Raw genomic sequence first — 18,903 nt, forward strand, 5'->3', positions numbered from 1 at the left:
GCTCCGACCTCCTCCTCTCAAAGTTTTGGCAAGACGCCCTTGATGAAGGCCACCCCTCTCTTGTGATTGCCCTGGACATAGCAGGTGCTTTCGACTCCGTGTCGACTCCGTGTGTGCAGTCTACGGCGAAGCTCCAGCAACTAGGCATCACAGGGGACCTGCTGCGCCTGCTCTCCAACTACCTGTTAGGCCGGAGCCTCTGCGTAGCAGTAAACGGAAGCACCTCGACCAGCTTCCCGGTGGAGGCCTCCGTTCCACAGGGGTCCGTCCTTGGACCTATCCTGTGGAACATATACTTCAACGACCTTCTGCAAACCATCCCGGCAGCAAGCGCCTACGCCGACGACTACACCCTCTCCAGAACATACAAGAGGGAGGAAGCCCAGGACGTGATAGAGTCCGTCAACAGACAGTTGGCAGACATAATGGCCTGGGGAAAGAGGTGGCAAGTCAGGTTTGCCCCTGACAAAACCCAGGCCATGGTAATATCACGCTCTCGGGAAGACGCGAGGCAACTCCACGGCAGGCTGAGATTCGGGAACGACACCATCCCTCTGCAGGCCAGCGTCGACATCCTAGGCGTGGAGGTGGACTCTCAGCTGCGTTTTGACCGTCACCATGAGAGGGTAGCGCATAAAGCCTCCCAGAAGGTGACCCTCCTGCGCCGCATGAAGAGTCTCCTTGACACTGAAGGCCTGAACACCCTATACAAGGCACAAATCCATCCAGTGATGGAGTATGCACCGCTCACCTGGATGGCCAGTGTCCGCTGCTACCTCAACCTGCTGGACAAGGTGCAGAGGAGGGCAGAACGCCTCATCAGCGGCACCCAGCACCACCGACCGAGCCAGTGGGAGAGACAGCGACGACGACAACAGCAACAACAACAACAACAACAACAACAACAACCACATGAGCGACGGGCAGGAGCAGCCACGAACCAGCTGGACAGCCTGGAGCACCGCCGCCGAGTCGCTGCCCTGACGGTGCTACACGAGGCACAAGTGGGCCAAGTGCCCCACCTGACGGACCTGAGGGCTACCTGGAGGAAGTCTGAGCGCAGCACGAGAACGGGGCTGAGCAACGCCTCCCTCCTGAAAGTGCCAAGGACCCGCTCCAGCACCCACCAACGTGCCTTCTCCATCGCAGCGATGGTGTGGTGGAACAACCTCACTGCTGATGTGGACACAACTGTCCACTCAGCAGATGAAGGTTGCTTCCCACAGGTGGCTACACCTACACCCACCGTAAAAGCGTAAATGCAAACGCTTGTAAATAATTGTAAACACTTGTAAATAATTGTATAGAATACAAATGTAATCTCGGCAGAGGCTTTCGAATAGCTCCCCACTGGACGGGGGAACTTTAGCTTAAGAAAAAAAAATACTGCCATGTACTAATGTACTAAACATGTGTTTGAATAAAAAAAATAAAAAGAAAGAAGAAAAGACATACATACATAAATACAGACAGACAGACAGACAGAGAGAGGCAGACACACACACACACACACACACACACACACACACACACACACACACACACACACACACACTCCAACAAATCTAGGAAACCCACTTTCATTTTCTCTCTCTCTCTCTCTCTCTCTCTCTCTCTCTCTCTCTCTCTCTCTCTCTCTCTCTCTCTCTCTCTCTCTCTCTCTCTCTCTCTCTCTCTCTCTCTCTCTCTCTCTCTCTCTCTCTCTCTCTCTCTCCTTCCGGACAGTTTGATTACTTTGTACGAGTTTAACTTTTCATTTCACAGTTTTCTACACAAAGCTCGTTTTATTATTTTTTTCTCTGCTCGGACAACCACGTATTTATCTATGCATTTGTCTGTCCGTCAAGCTATCTATCTATCTATCTATCTATCTATCTATCTATCTATCTATCTATCTATATCTATCTATCTATCTATCTATCTATCTATCTATCTATCTATATCTATATCTATATCTATATCTATATCTATATCTATATCTATATCTATATCTATATCTATATATATATCTATATATATATATATATATATATATATATATATATATATATATATATATATATATATCTGTCTTTCTGTCTATCTGTCTATTTGTCTATATATCTATCTACGTATCTATGTAAGTGAAGTATGCATCACGTGTGTGAGGATTCCACACACTCGACCTTTTTGGAATTTCAAATACTTTTTCTCATGAACTTCCCTCGTCTGACTGAGTCTTCTGCCTGTTCATTCACACTGTCTTATACCGATAGTTTCATGCTGATTGGTCTTCTGAACTTCCTATCTGCACGCCTCCGACTGTTTCGTGACTTTGTTTCTCGCTCATCACTATGCTCTTCAAATTACTCATGCAAGAGTTAACCAGCATATTCATTCTTTCATTCCTTGAGCTGAAAAGTGCTTGGACAGCCTTGTTCCATATGTATTTCCTCCTGTTTATAATTTGAACTGTTTTCGGAGAGGCTTATCAGACACCTCTCAACCCGAAACTGGCAACTTAATCTGTTTTCTTTTTGCAGGAGCTATTTCGATCTTTTTTTTTCCTTGAGCTGCCGCCTTTATTGTAAAAATATGTATATTTATCATAAATTTCGTTCTAGAAGATGACACATTTTACACTCAATTAATTCATCATTCATATTTTCATTTTTCTATCTTTTTCGTTTAGTCAAAATGCATTGTCTTTTAAATAAAGTAATCATGCATAACTGGCGCCACTATAAACAAATTGCCGGCGCCATGACGGGCTTGGGCTGATCACCAGGCCCCTGAAGAAAGCCTACCGGCGCTACAGGTCGAGATGTAAAAAAAAAATAATAATAATAATAATAATAATAATAATAATAATAATAATAATAATAATAATAATAATAATAATAATAATAATAATAATAATAATAATAATAATAATAATAATAATAATAATAATAATAATAATAATAATAATAATAATAATAATAAATATATAAAAATTCATCATCCATATTTTCATTTTTTCTATCTTTTTCGTTTAGCCAGAATGCATTGTCTTTTATATAAACTAATCATGCAATTTCACTTCAGGCTGCATCACGACATAAACACTAAATTATACTATTTATATATATATTTTTTTTTAATATTCTGCCATAACACCTCCGCCGTAACATACGTTTTCCTAATATGGAGTTTATTAAGAATTCTTTCCTGCATACATTTTTTTTCTTTTTCAATATTCTCTTTTCCTCGGGTTTCTCTAATGCACTTTTAATATTTTTCAATACATTTCTCTCTCTCATCCCTTCCTCCTCCCTCCCTCCCTCCCTCTCTCCCTGCCTCCTCTACTTGCCATCCCCCCATCCCTCCCTCCCTGCCTCCCTCAGTGCCTCCCTTCCTCCCTGCCATTGCTCCTCCGTGCTCCTCAAAGCATCATGTTTTTCGAAATACTTTTTTAGTAATCTGTGTTTTATCTTTATTAAATTTTAAGAGCCCTGATGCAGTGCGGTACAATTTTATTTTTATCATGCTATCAGGTTGTAAGTGGTGCTCTCTCTCTCTCTCTCTCTCTCTCTCTCTCTCTCTCTCTCTCTCTCTCTCTCTCTCTCTCTCTCTCTCTCTCTCTCTCTCTCTCTCTCTCTCTCTCTCTCTCTCTCTCTCTCTCTCTCTCTCTCTCTCTCTCTCTCTCTCTCTCTCTCTCTCTCTCTCTCTCTCTCTCTCTCTCTCTCTCTCTCTCTCTCTCGTTATTTGTTTGGAATTGGAAGGGAAGGTTGAACTAAAAATGTAAAGCAAAATATGAAGACAGACATTCCACATCCGTGTCCTTCTCCTCCTCCTCTTCCACCCCCTCCAAGGCGATCGGGGCTACGTGTAGGGTGCTGAACCAGTTGCGCTAGGTCATAGAGGAAAGCAAAGTTGAAGGCTTCTTCACCAGGCTGATGAATGAAAGAGGATGAAAGCCAAAGCTGGTGGTGAACATTGAAATCTCTTGAGATGGAGACGGTAGCGTAGGGAGCTTAAGTAAAATGTGCTCAGCTTAGGAAGTCAAAATATCCAAAGAATTTTATGTGGTTGGTAGAGTTAAGTGCAAGATACGCAGCATAAGCATATTTAGTAATAGAATGACAATTAATTTTTAACCAAATGGTGGAAAATTCTGAAGAATCTAAGTAGTGGGTACAGGAAAAAATTACATTACTGCGAACATAGACGTAGAATCCAGCTTTGGACTGAAATTTAGGATAAAGGAAGTGGGAGAAAACAGAGTTGGGGTTGCTTTCAATGGCCTCAAAAAACTGTGTTTCCGTTAGGAAGGAAAGAGAAGAGATGATGTTCCAAAGAATGGAAATTAGAACAGAACAGCTAATGTTTAAGAACTTTTTAAAGAGTTAGTTAGAAGAGCTATGAAGACACCTCTTTGAATAGTGTAGTGTCCAAAGTAATCTAATTTGTCGTTAGAGAGCACGCTGAACTACTCTCTGGTGGTAATTGGGACAAAGAAGGGCCAGAAAGGGAGGACAGGGATGGGTCTGTGATGGGTTTACAGCAATCCTTCGCCCCCATATATATATATATATATATATATATATATATATATATATATATATATATATATATATATATATATATATATATATATATATATATATATATATATATATAAATAGGGAAGGAGGTGGTTGAGTGGTTAGCGTGCGGGCCCCGCATTCAACGCGTTCTGGACGACGCAGGTTCGAATCCGCCGCTACCACCTGGGATTTTTCAGTCACCGCCGAGTGGCCTGAGACTATCCACATACTGTAATGAAGACCACCTATCAACCAGGACTCTAGAAGAACCGTCCAAGTCATTCAAGAATGACCTCTGATGGGCAGCATGAGCCAACGCTATAGGCTAGCACGTGAAAAAAAAACGGTGGAAGCTGTGTTCATATGTGTATGCTATTTTCTAGTCTATTTTTTTCCCTTCCTGGAAGAGGGAGGGAAAACCATGTTCATTTGTGTTTGCTGTATTCCAGTCAGTCTATATACGAGGTGGCAAAATGAGGGTTGGGAAACAGCTCTCCACGCTTAAGTTTATTTCTGTTTTGTTCTGTTCTGTTCTGCTCTTCTGTTCTCACTAAGGTAACGTAATAGTCAGTTTCGCTGCAAAATTATTGAGGTAATGTGAGTTAAAATCAAATCTGTCTATTTTTATGTACATATCGCTTTTTATGCCATGCTGAATTTTCATCACGCTATCAAGGCAGTGTGAAAAGAAACAGTTACTTTTAATAGAAAATATTCTTCTGAACTCAATGTTGTCATCAGACTTGAGGAAAGTAGAAAGAAATTGGGGCAAACAGCTTTTTATAACACGCTGGCGGCGCCGGGCGAGTGGCTTCCTGGTGTGACTCCCCGAAGAATGGCGTTGACCATCACTTTGCTGCGTCGGAACTCAGCACTGAAGTGACTTTGCTGCGTCAGAACTCAGGGGTGAAGTGACCGGCCCCGCCCGTACAGCGCGCGTTAGTTTGTTCCCGCAGGTCACTGACGCGGCTGGCGGCTGATTCAATCACTAAACCAACCAACTTCATGATGAGCAACAAGCTGTCTCTTGCCTCATCTTTCATGTTTTCACGTTTCTATGGTTCCTCCTCTTCCTCCTCCTCCTCCTCCTCCTGCCCCTCCTCCTCCTCTTCTTCCGACTTCTCCTCCTCCTTCTCCTCCTTCCCCCCCTTTCCGTTATTACTCCACTAAATTGTTCCTCCACTTCTTCATCTATTTCAGTTCCAGACTGTAACTCTCTCTCTCTCTCTCTCTCTCTCTCTCTCTCTCTCTCTCTCTCTCTCTCTCTCTCTCTCTCTCTCTCTCTCTCTCTCTCTCTCTCTCTCTCTCTCTCTCTCTCTCTCTCTCTCTCTCTCTCTCTCTCTCTCTCTCTCTCTCTCTCTCTCTCTCTCTCTCTCTCTCTCTCTCTCTCTCTCTCTCTCTCTCTCTCTCTCTCTCTCTCTCTCTCTCTCTTGACACAGCAGTGAATATATATAAACATCTACACGGTCACTATCCTGAATATCTAATGCCTCTCCCCTCTGTAAACAGCATCACCAGCAGCACAACACGCCAGCAGGGTAATCTGTATGTACCAAGAACACACACAGACACAGGAGCCAGACAACTTTCTGTACACGGGCCTAAACTTTGGAACTCCCTGCCAACACATATAAGCACTGCCCACACCTTGCATAAATTCAAATATATTCTGAAAGAGTTCTTACTTAATCGAAACCGAAACAACTGATGAATAAGTAATTATTTCATTGCAATAACCTATGTACTTTTTATGTATTTGGATGTAAGAATAACCACTTCTGGTGGAAATAAACTTATTATTATTATTATTATTATTATTATTATTATTATTATTATTATTATTATCATTATTATTATTATTCTTATTATTATTATTATTATTATTATTATTATTATTATTATTATTATTATTATTATTATTATCTCTCTCTCTCTCTCTCTCTCTCTCTCTCTCTCTCTCTCTCTCTCTCTCTCTCTCTCTCTCTCTCTCTCTCTCTCTCTCTCTCTCTCTCTCTGTATCTCTATATCAATTTATATCTATCTGTCTATATCTCTCATTCTTCATTTCATCTTTCTTTATATATTTTTCACTTTGCTTGAGTCTATAAATATTTCTCCTCGTCCTTCTCCTCCTCCTCTTCCCTCTTCCTCCTCCTCCTCCTCCTCCGCCTGTTTTTACTCTTTTCTCTCTCCGTCTTTACAATCGCCTCTCCCTTCCTCTTTACAACCGTCTTCCCCTCTTTCTATTTTTGCCTCCTTCCCTATCTCTCCTCCCTTTTGTCTTCTCTCCTCTATACTTCTGTTATCACTCTTCTCTTTTTCTCTTCTCGTCTCCCATATTTGTCTCATTATTCTCCTTTCCTTCTTTCTCTCCTACATTACGCTTTCTCTTCTCTCCTTTTTCCTCTCTTCCGTCTTCCCTAATTCTCTCATTACTCTCTCTCTCTCTCTCTCTCTCTCTCTCTCTCTCTCTCTCTCTCTCTCTCTCTCTCTCTCTCTCTCTCTCTCTCTCTCTCTCTCTCTCTCTCTCTCTCTCTCTCTCTCTCTCTCTCTCTCTCTCTCTCTCTTCCACTCCAATTGCTCTCTCTGTTTATATTCTCTCCATTTTCTCTTTGTTTCTCTCCTCCTTGATTCGTTCTCTCCGTCTTCCTTCCTTTCCTTCCTTCCTTCCTCCCTCCTTTCCTCCGTACCAATTCCTTCCCCTTCTCTAATTTTTCTTCCTCCCTCCCTATTGTCCGTCATTAGTATATATCTCTCTCTCTCTCTCTCTCTCTCTCTCTCTCTCTCTCTCTCTCTCTCTCTCTCTCTCTCTCTCTCTCTCTCTCTCTCTCTCTCTCTCTCTCTCTCTCTCTCTCTCTCTCTCTCTCTCTCTCTCTCTCTCTCTCTATCTATCTATCTATCTATCTCTATCTCTGTCTATATCTCTCATTCTTCATTTCATCTTTCTTTATATATTTTTCACTTTGCTCTCTCTCTCTCTCTCTCTCTCTCTCTCTCTCTCTCTCTCTCTCTCTCTCTCTCTCTCTCTCTCTCTCTCTCTCTCTCTCTCTCTCTCTCTCTCTCTCTCTCTCTCTCTCTCTCTCTCTCTCTCTCTCTCTCTCTCTCTCTCTCTCTCTCTCTCAATAATTTCGTTTTAATCCAATTTCTCTGTACATCCAAACTCTTTATTTTCTCTTATTTTCTTCTATTTTCTTTTCCTGTTCCGTGATTTCTAGTTGGTATTTTCTCTCATTTCTTCTTCCTCTCTTCTAATTCTCTTGTAACTTATTTTGCCTCCCTTCTTCCGCGCTTTACTTCCTCTTTTCCTCTCTTTCACACTTTTTCTCAACTCATTTTATCTTCCTTCATTACTTTCCTAATTACTTTTCTTATTTTTTTTTGCTTTCACAACTATTTACGCGTTCCCTTTTTCTTCATTTGTATCTTTTTCTTTCCTTTTTTTTCCTTCGGCTTTTCCCAGTTTTCTTATTTTCACAAAATATTTCAGCTCTCTTTTTCTTCACTTCTATCTTCTTTCTTCCTTTCCTCTATTCTCTTTCCACTATTTCCTTCCTTTTCTGTCTCCTTTCACCCTTTGTCTTCCTTCTGCTTTCCCTTTTTCTTCACTCCTACATTGTTCCTTCCTTTCCTCTCTTCTTTTTTCTTTCCTGTTTTTACATAAATATTTTTGCTCACCCTTTTTCTTCACTCACTTTCTCCCTTCTTTTCTTCCCTTCGCTTTCCCCACACGAATATTTTTTTTTCCTTATCTCTAAAATCGATGTCTTCATTCTAGTGTCGCATAAAGAACATTAATCTTTCGTTCTCTGATAAGGAAAAAAGAAGAAAAAAAGAAGACAGCCTCGGGTTCCCTTTTTTTCCCCTCTGTGTTGCTGCAGCGAGATGACAAGAAGGGAAAAAAAGAACACGCCTGGAAGAGTAAATTTGTGGGCAGTAAACAAAAATAGATTCGTGATAAATTGATAAAAGTGTTGACGACCAGTGAAAGGAAAAGATGATGAAGAGGAGCAGGAAAGGAAGGAAAAAGGATTGTGTGCGGAGTTAAGAAAAATGAAAGAAATGAAGAAAAAGAAGAAGAAGAAGAACAAGAACAAGAACAAGAACAAGAAGAAGAAGAAGAAGAAGAAGAAGATCAAGATTAAAGAAAGAAAGATAGAAAAAAGTTAAAAAAGAAGTAGGAGAGGAAGGCAACCAACCATAATCACTACACTTTCACTACCACAACCACCATCACCACCACCTTCATCACCACCACTACAACAACAACAACAACAAAAACATCATCCTTATAATTTCCCATTCTCTTACTGACGGTCTTCTATCCCTTCCCAGTCCCCCGCAGTGTTGCTTCTCTTTCTCTCTCTCTAATCTATTTCCATGACAACAACTCGTCTGAGCCCCGCTACCCCTCCCGTGACCTCACTGAACAAGACTATCTACCCAGACCCATTCCTATGCTGTCCAACTTCCTTACGCAAGAGTTAAAAAGTATCTTCATCACTGCAACTTTTCCATTGGTCGGTAAACTCCGGAACAGCCTTTTGTTGTGTATGTTTCCTCCTTTCGATGAATTTAACTCTTTCAGAAAGGAGTTTTAATACAGTTCTCACTCCAATATATACAGTTAATTTCGGGGTGTTTTTCTGTATTTTCTTTGTAGCAGTTAAATATTCTGTAGTGACCTTAGCCCGCCCTCTTACGACTAGAAACGAAGATAAAAAAGAAAAAAAATCACCATCAACAGCAAAGCAACGATAAAACATGAGTAACAACAACAACAACAACAACAACAACAAATTAAAAAAAAAGATGCACTGCCTAAGAAAATGGAGAAGAAAACGAAGAACTTAGAATAGGAAGAAAGAGATAAATAAAGAAGAACAAAACGCAGACTAAGAAGAAAGAGATAAATAAAGAAGAACAAAACGTAGAATAAGAAGAAAGAGATAAATAAAGAAGAATAAAACGTAGAATAAGAAAAAAGAGATAAATAAAGAAGAATAAAACGAAGGAGAGAGGAGGAAGAGGAAGAAGACCGAAGTTAAGAGAAAGACAGACCGGGCTAAGTTTCTTTATTTTCTTCTTCCTTTCTTCTTTAGGCAAGTGATTGATCAAGGAAACTACTCAGTAAGTGTAGTCATGACTTAAGACTTTCTCTATCTCACTTTGGCTCTCTCTCTCTCTCTCTCTCTCTCTCTCTCTCTCTCTCTCTCTCTCTCTCTCTCTCTCTCTCTCTCTCTCTCTCTCTCTCTCTCTCTCTCTCTCTCTCTCTCTCTCTCTCTCTCTCTCTCTCTCTCTCTGTCTTTATTATTGAACGACAGGGCCGCAGCACCGTCTCCCATTTGTTGGTCGCTCGACGCTAACCCAACCACCTCTAATTATTTATCCTCCTCCTCCTCTTCCTCCTCCTTTTCGTCTCCCCCTCTTCCCTATTCTTTACAGCCTCTGCCTTTCCCTACTGCCCTACTGCTTCGATTGTTCCTCCTTCTTCTTCTCCTTCTATTTCTATTGTTGCTTCTCGTATGCATTTTTTTCATCTCGTGATATTGTTCTTTATCGCAGTTTCCGCTTGGCTTCTCGATATCGTTCATCTTCTTTTTCTTCTTTTTCATCTTCTTTTTCTTCTTTTTCTTCTTTCTTCTTCTTCTTCTTCTTCTTCGTCATCTTCTACTTCTTCTTCTTCTTCTTCTTTTTCTTTTTCTTCTTCTTTTTCTTCTTCCTTTTTTCTTCTTTTTCTTCTTTTTCTTCCTCTTCCTCTTCTTGATATTTCCTCTGTCTCTTTTCCTCTCATTCTCTTTAATAATCCTCATCCTCTTCCACGGTTTTCAATGTTGCTTTCTTTCTTTCTTCATATCTTTCCTCTATATATCTTCTGCTCCATGTTCTTCCTTGTCTTCTTTTACTTCTCCTCTTTATCGAACTATTCTTCTTCTTAATCTTCTCATGAGCTTCTTTCTCCTCCTTCTCTACCTCTTCTTCCTCCCCTTTTCGTGTTCCTTTTCTTCCTTGCTCTTCATATTCCTTCTCTTTATCTCTCGCTAACATCCTCCCTCATCTTCTTTTGTCTTCTCCTTCCCTTTTACGAGCTCCTCTTCATCCTTTCAGTCATTTTACCCGCCTTCTTCTTCTTATTTGTCTTTCTTTTTCTTCGTCGTCGTCCTCCTGCTCCTCCTCCTCCTTCTCCTCTCCTCCCCGGACTCAGCCACTTTTCGCCGTCCGTGCAGTCAGTAGTCAGCAGCAGTAGTCAGATTTGTCGCCGCCAGAGTGACACCTAAACTTTAACGCTGAATAATGTCACGGCGTCTCACTCTTCCGGGAGGCGCTGTCGGGGCGGGTTGGGTGGGTGGGTTGGGGGTATCTACTCTACTTGGCTACACGCTACTCTTCGGTAATTCACTCTCCCTTCCTCTTTCCTTCTCACTCTGTTTTTTCACGGTAGGTCTTTCTTTGTCTGTCTGTCTGTCTGCTCTGAACGACTCTTCTTTTTCGCTGTCACTCTTGATTTTTGTCTATTTGTCTCTTTCTTCTTTTCTACTTTCTCTCTCTTGTTTTGGTTTCCTCTTATTCTCCTCCTTTGCGTTTCTCTTCTAACCTCAATTTCTGTTTTTCTATTTGTCTTTATTTTGGAAGTGCTGATTTCTCTTCTCTCTTTTCTCTCTTCATCTTCTCTTCTTATCTGTGCCATCTTTTTTTAACTCTTTTTCCATTTCTCCAGTCATCAGTTTACACTCTGTTCTCTGTTCTTCTATTTGTCTTTATTTTGGTAGTGCATATTTCTCTTCTCCTCTCTTTTCTCTCTTCATCTTCTCTTCTTAACTGTGTCATCTTTTTTTATTTTTTTTTCCATTTCTCTATTAATCATTTTACATTTTACATTTCTCTCTTTTTCTTTACATATTTATAGGCCTCTACCTCTTCAGCTTTCTCCATCTCCATCCCTTTCCTCCCCTCACCGTCCCCCTTCATCAGGATCATTTTTTCTCTGTCTTAACTAACTTTCCCAAGCTAACACTTTTCGCCCCTCCCTCTCACCATTCCAGTGTTTTCGTTTTCTTTTAAGTTATCTGTCTTTTTATATTTCTATCCTCCATTCTCTCTCTCTCTCTCTCTCTCTCTCTCTCTCTCTCTCTCTCTCTCTCTCTCTCTCTCTCTCTCTCTCTCTCTCTCTCTCTCTCTCTCTCTCTCTCTCTCTCTCTCTCTCTCTCTCTCTCTCTCCCACACACACACACACACACACACACACACACACACACAAAGATTGGTAACTCGGCTCATACTGACGAAGACAGACAAAGCCTCCAAGAAGATTTGCATAAAATTTCAGCTTGGTCTGGTAGATGGGAGATGCCCTTTAATGTAGATAAGTGGCAGGTTTTTCAAGTTGGAACAAGAAATAAGAGGTTCGATTATGTAATACGTATAGCGTTAAACTCAAAAGCGTTCAGTGCGTCAAGGACCTGGGTGTCAAAATCGCGTCAAACCTCACATTCGCACAGCAATGCATCGACACAGCTAATAAGGCGAACATAATGCTGGGCATAATTAAAAGAAACTTTTTATTCAAAAATAAAGACGTAGTACTTCAGCTTTATAATAGTTTAGTCAGATCCCAATTGGAATATGCGGTACAGTTTTGGTCTCACCACCATGCAAAGGACATTGCTAAATTAGAAGGTGTTCAACGACGACCAACAAAAATGATCCCTTCCTTGCGCAACGAACCCAACGGCGAAAGACTCTCAACTCTCAACTTGTTCTTTCTTGAGAAACGTCGCCTCCGAGGAAAACTGATCGAATGTTTTAAAATAATTAATGGCTTCACGAATGTAGATAAATCAAAATTGTTTATGATCGATGACACTTTGCGAACGAGTAATAACGGCAAAAAACTTACATGTAAAACAAGTAAATTCAGACTGCACCAAATTTTTAAGAACATAAGAACGTAAGGAGTCTGCAAGAGGCCGGTTGGCCTATACAAGGCAGCTCCTGTACACTCAACCCCACCTTACCTCACCATCCATGGCTTTATCTAACCTCTTCTTGAATGTATCTATGGTATTGGCACCCACAACATGGCTCCCAAGCCTGTTCCATTCGCCCACCACTCTATTAGTGAACCAATTCTTGCCTATGTCTTTGTTGAATCTGAATTTGTCTAACTTAAAACCATTGCCACGCGTCCTACCTGGCTCTTTCACTCTCAAAATTTTATTGACATCCCCTTTATTAAATCCCTTCATCCATTTATAAACTTCGATCAAGTCTCCTCGCACCCTTCGCCTTTCTAGAGAGTGTAGATTTAACTGCTTTAGCCTGTCTTCATAAGGCAAGTTCCTCACTCCCTGAATCATCTTCGTCATCCTCCTCTGTACAGATTCTAACATCTTGATATCCATTCTATAATAGGGGGACCAGAACTGAACTGCATAATCGAGATGAGGTCGAACTAGTGCTAAGTAAAGTTTGAGGATGACTTCAGCGCTCCTATTGCTCACGCTCCTTGAGATGAAACCTAGTACTCTGTTTGCCCGATTTTTAGCCTGAATGCATTGAGCCCTAGGACGGAGGTCAGCGCTCACTAGGACTCCTAAGTCTCTCTCTCCAGACCTGCTTAGAGGAGTGTCATTTAAGGAGTAATTGTGTAAGGGGTTATTCCTACCTACACTCAAAATGCTACACTTCCCGACATTGAATTCCATCTGCCACTTCCTCGCCCAATCATATAGTCTGTCAAGCTCATCCTGGAGAACAGTAGCGTCGCTGTCTGATTGGATTACTCTACCGATCTTGGTATCATCTGCGAACTTACTGACATCGCTACTGATTCCTGTGTCCAAGTCATTGATGTAAATAATAAAAAGCAGAGGACCCAGCACCGACCCCTGTGGGACTCCACTCGTAACACTGCCCCATTCAGATTTCCTACCATTGATTTGCACTCTCTGCTTCCTACCACTAAGCCACGCCTGATCCAGCTCAAAACTTTCCCATCTACGCCGTGAGCCTGTAATTTTAGTAATAGCCGGTGATGAGGGACTTTGTCGAACGCTTTACTGAAATCTAGATATAATATGTCATAGTTTTCATCTCTGTCAACCGCCTCGATTACTTTAGTGTAGAAGGACAACAGGTTAGTAAGGCAAGACCTACCCTTTGTGAACCCATGTTGTGAGTCATGAATTAAATTATGCTTTTCTAGATGGTCCCGAATGCTCCTGGCTATAATCGACTCTAACATCTTTCCACAACTGATGTTAAGCTAATTGGGCGATAGTTTGAGGTGGCTGACTTGTCTCCTTTTGAAAATCGGCGTCACATTAGCTACTTTCCATTGATTGGGCACATACCCAGAATTTACCGACATTTTAAAGATATCGGCAAGAGGGCCACTAAGGACTTCCTTGCACTCTTTCAGAACCCTTGGGAATACTTCGTCTGGGCCCGGCGATTTGTTTTTCTTCAACCTACCAATCTCATCCTGGACTACTTGCCTAGTGATGATCACATCCCTCAACTTGTCGTTCTCGTCACCCTCATATATCTGAACTCTCTCCGGAATGGTTGTTAGATTTTCCTGCGTGAAAACTGAGAGGAAATAGTCATTCATCATTTGGCTCATATCTTCTCCATTCTCAACGAGCTCGCCCGTGTTTGTTTTCAACGGTCCAATTCTGTCCCTTGTTTTCGTCCTGTACAATTTGAAGAAGCCCTTGGGATCGCTCTTGGCCTCGTTGGCTACCCTAATCTCATAATTTCTTTTTGCTAGGCAGGTGTTCTTCTTCACCGACCTGGCTAGCTCAACATACCTACCCCTGAGGTGGATTTCTCCGTTCTTTATTTGCATATAAAGTCCTCTCTTCAAGCCTATCTCATGCTTGAGTCTGCAGGTCATCCGTCGTTATTTTCCTTCCTACGTGCTTGGTAAGGGATATGCTGTCTCTGACCCTCTGCAATTTCTCTAACTAAATTATTGTAGGTCATTTCTACATGGTTCCCCTGTCTTTCCGGTTCCAGCCCTGAGATCTGGCCCTCATCCAGCCCTAAAGTTTCCCAATTTACCTCCATAAGGTGTCTTCTAAGCCCCTCATAATCATCTCTTCTAAAGTCAGGCACCAACACAGGGTTGAGTTCATGGGTCACAGCCCAGTCTAATTTAAACCTAATTTACTTGTGATCGCTGCCACCTAATTCTCCCCCAACATCTAGCTCGCTTATCATATTCTCAGTGTTAGTTAAGACCAAGTCCAGAATGTTGTTACCCCTGGTGGGCTCTCTGTTACTGTCTGCTTGAGAAAATTATCTTGTATTACTTTCAGAAAATCCTCAGACTCTAGATCACCCACCACGCCTTCCCAATCTATATTCATATAGTTAAAATCCCCCATTATGCAGACATTTATGCTCCCGCTCGCCCTGCCTACCTCTTGTAATAATATGTCAGTGTCCTGCCTGCTGAGGTTGGGTGGCCTGTAAGAACCCCTAGAATTAGTTTGTCCTTCCCTTTGTGGACGTCCACCCAAACTGATTCTGAGTCGCCATTGTTTGAATAGTGTTGTTAGCGGAACATTTAATTGTGTCTTTAACATAAATTGACACCCCCACTACCATTATTCTCTTTCTATATTTGTGAAACATCTGGTAATCATCTATTTCATACTCAGACATGAAGTTTTGTTGGCAGTATCTACCCATGTTTCCGTGATAGCTATAATGTCGAATTTCTCGACACATGCTTTCCCCTCAGTAGATCTATCTTGTTCCTGAGACTCCTACTGTTGGTGTAATAAGCCGTTAGCCCATCCTTTCTTATATCCTTTCGATTTCTCCTGCGCTCCCTAGTCCCAGTCTGCGATGCACTGACAGGCCCTCCCCATTCGCCTACTCTAAAAAATCCTGTAGGGTGCTAAGTGATCGCTCGAGGGAGTCTGCGAGAACCTCCACCCCTGGGTGACAGGTGCACGCCATCCTTGGCATACAAGGTGCCTTTATTGTAGAAGAGGTCCCAATTGTCAAGGAAAAGCCAACCATTTCGCTTACAGTGGGCCGCCAGCCTGCTGTTTACTGCTAAGGCTCTGGAAGCCATCCTCTCCCAACCCCTCCTCGGCAAAACCCACAAACAGCCAGCACCCCGAAGTCCCTCACTTTAGCAAACGATTCCCTGAAGCGAAATATCTCTTCGCTACCCACCTTACCGATGTCATTACCACCGTAACTGCAGAAGACGATTGGCTGTGTCCCTCCCCTGCTAAAATTTCTCCATTCTGTCAGATACGTGCTGGATGCCTGCCCAGGAAAGCACACTCAAGCCTATTTTCCTTATCCCTTGAACAAAAGTACCTGTCAATGAACCTGACTTGAGAGTCCCCAACCACCAGTACTTTCCTCTTATTAACTTTGTCAGTAGACGGAAGGAAGCCGCTACAGGAGGAGAGGGAGGGCAGCAGCAGGAGTGGGAGGAGGAGGAGGAGGAGGAGGAGGAGGAGGAGGAGGAGGAGGAGGAGGAGGAAGAGAGAGGAAGGGATGACGTCGAAGGGGAGGGAGGAGGAGGTGGCTGAGGTGGTGGCGGAGGTGGTGGGAGGCAGGAGGAGGGAGGAGAGGGAGGGATGCGGGGGAGGAGGAGGAGGAGGCGGGGGAGGTAGTGGTATCAGAGGAGGGGGGAGGTGATGTGGGGGAGGACAAGGAGAGAGAAATCGAGGAATAGCAGGAAGAGACGGAAGGGAGGGAAGAGGTGGAGGAAAGGGAGGGGGTGATGAATGAGAGTCAGCAGCGGCAGAAGGGAAGGAAGTATGGTGGGTGTGGAGTGGGAGATGGCGGGTGAGAGAGGGAGAGGAGGAGAGAGAGAGAAGCGGTTGGAGGAGTGGAAGGGAAGAGGAGATGCAGGAGGAGGGGAAGTGAAGGGAGAAGGCACTAGCGAGGAGGGGAGGCAGGCAGGAGAAGGGAGGCTGCTGTATGGGGAGAAACAGGGGTGGAAGGAAGGGGGTGAGGTACCCCATGAGTAGATTAGCAGGAACAACTTCTACACGCTGTGACTAGCTCCGCCAAATATTTCATGTCCCGTGTTAATGAGTGGATCGTGGATTCCAGGTGCTTGATTTTTCTTTCATCTTGCTCTGCCTTGATGCAGAAACGGCAAGTCTCGCTTGCCCCGTTACTTGTCCTAAAGTACTGCGGAGCTTGGCGAAGGCCACAGTTAGAACAACGTTTCAAATTTGAGGGCATATTGGCTGATCCTTCCGCGGAGCGTAGTGAGACAGAGGGTCCCGGGTGAAACAAAGGGTCCCCTGGGAATACGGCCGGCGAGCGGGGTGTCTGGTGGCCTGGAAATTTCCGTTTAACAAGGAAAATCACAGCCTGAAACAGCACCTAATATGAACACTTCCTGGAAAATGAATAGGAAAAAAAAATACGTGTAGAACGTTTAGAAGGAGCTTGCGTGCACCACTGTGAGGTTGTGAGATGTATGGGGTTAGTACAGCGAAGGAAAGCAAGTGTGTTAAGGTGAGGGTGATGGAATGTAATGAATCAGAAATAACACTTAGCAGAGCAGAGTGTTGGGTAGTAGTAGAGTTTTGGGTAGTAGTAGTTGTTGTTCAGTCACTGCAGCACACTACAGCAACAGAACAGCCTCAGGAACCGCTGGGAAGCAGATAAGGAGCCAAAGCGTCGAAACACTGAGGAGCAAGGTGACACACGTGTACCCCCGAGGCAAGGGCAGGGTCAACTGACAAGGGCAGGGTCAACTCACCAACGTTGTAGTGCTAGAATGGAATAAACTCCCACCATCAGTGGTCCAGTGCAACACAAGTGACTCCTTTAAAAAAGAAGCTCGACCGACACTTCCTTCAACTTAATATTTACTAAAGTAGAAATGCAAAGTACAACATGCAGAATCACTTAGGTTTAAGGACAGACCACTTAGTATGGACCATAGGGTCTGTGTGGTCTGAATTTCTATGTAAATCTATGTAAATCTCTCTCTCTCTCTCTCTCTCTCTCTCTCTCTCTCTCTCTCTCTCTCTCTCTCTCTCTCTCTCTCTCTCTCTCTCTCTCTCTCTCTCTCTCTCTCTCTCTCTCTCTCTCTCTCTCTCTCTCTCTCTCTCTCTCTCTCTCTCTCTCTCTCTCACTTTTCATCCCCATTTGGCTCTCTCTCTCATCAACTCACTCACTATTCTCCATTATTCGCTCCTTTCACTATCCTTCTCATTTTTCCTTTCCCCACCATCTCTTATATTTTTCTTATCACCCCTATCATTCGCTTCTCACCATCCTATCAACATCTTTCATCATTCCTCCCACGGTCATTCTTTCACCATATTTCTTATCATCCCTCTCCCCATTTCGATCAACATCCTTCTCACTATCCTTTTCCCGTTTTATTTCAGTGTTGTTCTTTTCACTATTTCCCTGACTACCCCACTTGTTATTTTCTCCCCTTCCATCTCCCTATTCCTTCACCATCCCATCCCTCTCACTATCCCACTCACCATCCCTCTCACCATCCCTCTCACCATTCCCCTGCAGTAGAGACGCGGCCTAGTGGTGATACATTCTCATGATGGCAAGTCTGTTTCTCTTCCTCTATGTCTACCTCTGTTGCCATTACTCTCGCGCTCTATGGCTGTTTCTCTCTCTCTCTCTCTCTCTCTCTCTCTCTCTCTCTCTCTCTCTCTCTCTCTCTCTCTCTCTCTCTCTCTCTCTCTCTCTCTCTCTCTCTGCCGTCAAAAGCAGCCGTGGCATCAGTTTGAGAGGGAATGGCAGAGGCCCAGAGAGAGAGAGAGTCGTTTTCCCCTGATGACTGCCACGGACTTCGCTGGAGCCTTCGTTTGTGAGTGGCATTGCAGACTGATGGACAAAGCCGAACAGCTGAGCGTGACCGGGTACCTGTTGCACTTGTTCTTCAGTTTCCTGACGGGCAAAGTCTCCGACTTGTGCTGAACGGGTACACCAGGGCCAGTTTTTCGGGGGAAGCGTCCTGACTGAAACATAATTTTACGACCTCCTGCAGAGCATTCCCGCAGCAAGGCCCTACGTCGACGACTGCACCCTCTCTCGAACATATACGATGGGAGAAGCCGAGGACGTGGTACAGTTTGTCAAGAAGCAATTGGTAAGAGGCGACAAAGGTAGCAAGTCAAATCTGTCCCGACAAAACTTAGGCGATAGTAACATCATGTTTTAGGGAGGACGCGAGGCGACAGCACGGCAGTCTTGAGGGAGGACACCCTATCTCTCCTGGACAGCTTCGACATCCTTGGCGTGAAAGTCAACTCCAGGCTGCGCTTTGACCGTCACCTTGAGAGGGTGGCGCGGAAGGCCTCCCAGAAGGTGACCCAGCGGTGCATTAAACACCTTG

Source organism: Eriocheir sinensis, chromosome 58, assembly GCF_024679095.1.
Source record: "Eriocheir sinensis breed Jianghai 21 chromosome 58, ASM2467909v1, whole genome shotgun sequence".
NCBI lineage: Eukaryota > Metazoa > Arthropoda > Malacostraca > Decapoda > Varunidae > Eriocheir > Eriocheir sinensis.